Source organism: Portunus trituberculatus, chromosome 45 (genome assembly GCF_017591435.1).
Source record: "Portunus trituberculatus isolate SZX2019 chromosome 45, ASM1759143v1, whole genome shotgun sequence".
Lineage (NCBI taxonomy): Eukaryota > Metazoa > Arthropoda > Malacostraca > Decapoda > Portunidae > Portunus > Portunus trituberculatus.
In genome coordinates this window covers 4,432,480-4,434,979 of record NC_059299.1, presented here as the reverse complement: position 1 = coordinate 4,434,979, position 2,500 = coordinate 4,432,480, and the positions used below count along the sequence as shown (strand labels likewise).

At 40.1% G+C, this 2,500-nt stretch overlaps 1 protein-coding gene across 3 annotated transcripts in view; it reads right to left on the bottom strand.

The window, feature by feature from the left end:
- LOC123519406 (eclosion hormone-like) overlaps window positions 1-2,500 on the bottom strand; it is a 12,132-nt gene that overhangs the window by 9,202 nt on the left and 430 nt on the right. Inside the window, exon 1 of one of the 3 annotated variants that reach the window (XM_045280688.1) lies at window positions 1,959-2,202. The exons of 1 other annotated variant lie outside the window; for it this stretch is intronic. The gene's annotated coding sequence lies outside the window, so the exon portion shown is untranslated. Of the gene's footprint in view, window positions 1-1,958; window positions 2,203-2,500 lie in introns of those variants that run through there. One more of the 3 variants, XM_045280686.1, reaches the window with a different exon arrangement.

The window sequence follows — 2,500 nt, the reverse complement described above, 5'->3', positions numbered from 1 at the left end:
CTTTTCCGTGTCCTCTTCCTTCTTTTCATTCTTTCCGCCTTTCTCTCTCTCTCTCTCTTTGACTTTTAAAGGTTTGAACATCGCTTCCTCGTGTCCTCAGTCTCTCTCTAAATCGCTTTTAATATCGTACCAAGTCTTGTCTGTCATAGTCATCTTATTTAATGACGGGATTTCACTTCCTTATCTCCACACGGCTGTTTTTATATCATTTTTTTTTTCTTACGTTTTTTCTAGCTAAGGTGTTCCTGCTTCTGACTACCTGTGTTACTCTCGTTTCCTTCCCTTACCTGGGGATAATTACCTACCTGGTCGTGTTCATTCACCTCGCCACCACTACGAGTTTTTACATGCCTTCCTGTTTTACATTTCCTCGGTCTGTTAGATGTAAGGAAAAAAATGTAAAAGATGCGTTGACTTCTGGTACACTGACTCTTATTGTCAGTCTTATTAAGGGGTATCATTGTTATTCTGCCTTTTTCCATTCCTTCTTTGGCGAGTTATTGCTTATCGTCTTATTTGGTAATGATAAGCTTTAATTGGTAAACCGACTCTTATTTCCAGTCGCATTAAGGATTATTATTCAAGTTGCGTCTCTGCCACTTCGATTCTTACCTAATTCGTTGACTGGGTATTGATTTTTTTTTTTTTTATATGTAAGAGGGGAAAGCCGGCCAAAGGTGATAGAAATAAAAAAAAATTGCCCAATTAGTTGCCAGCCCCTTTGCAGGCCTAGAGCTAGCCAAAAGACAGGGACAAATTTCGTGAAACCTCCCTTTTAATTGAAGTCAAGATCATTGTGTGTTTCTCTGATGATAAATTTTCAATGATAAACTTTCAGTCTTAGTTTTTCTTACAGTGGAGACTCGAACCTGGTCCCGCGGGTTCTTGGGCAAGGCTCCGGTCATTGCACCACGGACGCGCCTGTGCACTGTCTGCTTTATTTTAATCTCTTCAGTACCAGGATGCGTTTTTCATATTCATTCTGGTTACTATTTGGGGATTCTATACAAATTCAGAAGCATATGGTGGGAATAGAATAGTAAGAACTCTGACCATTAATCTTTTGACTTCCATAGACCCTTCCTGATGCAAATAAAATCGTCAAATCTTACCCAAAAATCAAGATAAAAATAAGGAGGAAAATTTGACTCAAGCGAAACTTTCAGAGTAGAGAATGAAACCTGACTCGAGGGCAACTGATTTTTAAGAAACTTTTGAAAAAGAAAATGGCATCTGGGAAATTTCTGTAACGTATGGAGTCTGTTTATTTCTCACCAACTTGTAAATTCCCCTCGTTAGGACTCACTTCGACAAAAAGAAACTCAATTCATAAGTCACCCTTGTAAAAAAAAAATCGCTACTTTTCACACGATCACCACTATCATTCGACACGCCAATAAAATAGCTTTGCTCGATAGAACTGTGTATTACTAGTATATAAACTATTGTGAAAGTGCCAAAAAGATCAGGCACTCCATGAATTGCGTATAGTTTGCATAGTCAGACAAACTTTTTTTTATCCATCTCATCTTCAATTTAATTTTGTATTCATCTCAGAAAATCACGTCTTTATCTATTACTGCGTTAACAGACCACTCATCACTGCATTACTTCTCAATACCACTCGTGTATCTTAAAGTCGACTGAAAAATTAGGACAGGGTCACGAATCTTCAGAAAAGCAGTATCTATTAAAATCTCAGGGAAAAAACAATAATATCACACTTATCAGTAATAATCTCTAGAAAAAATCTGAAAATAACCAGGAAAAGAATCACGAATCTTCTACAGAAAATCAGTATCTCTTAAAATCTCAGGAGAAAACAAGGAAATCACGTAGATCAATCAAAAATCTCCAGAATGAAATCAGAAAATAAAATAAAACACAAATTTTAGACTTCAAAACACGAATGCCAATCAAAAACCTTCACAAAACCTTCAAAAACTCGTCTCACTCACTCCCACCTTCATGGATTCCCTCGTCAGTAGGCAAGCGAACTCCTGAAGAACCCTAGATACAAAGCAGAGGCCATGTCACAGCCTCTCCACGCCCTTCACTACACGATCTCACTACCCGTGGCTGCGGTACGGTACTACAGCCAGCTCTCGGCGCACACACGATGGAGGTATTAAGTTTCTCGTGCGAGGCGAAAGTAGGCCGAGAAGGATTGCCTGGTAAGGGGTGGGGTCTGGATGCCTGTTATATACTACCTGGGGATTACACGGGGCACGGGTGGTGGTGGGCAGCGCGCACACACACACACACACACACACACACACACACACACACACACACACACACACACACACACGATAAGTTATGACTATCTTGCTTCACTCCTTACTCTCCTCTCTCTCTTTCTCTCTTCCTCTCGTCTCCTCTCCTCTCTTCTCTTCTCTCCTCTTCTCTTCTTTTCTCTCTCTTCTCTTTTCTTCTCTTCTTCTCTTCTCTTCTTCTCTCTCTTCTTCTCTCCTCTCCTCTCCTCTCCTCTCCTCTCCTC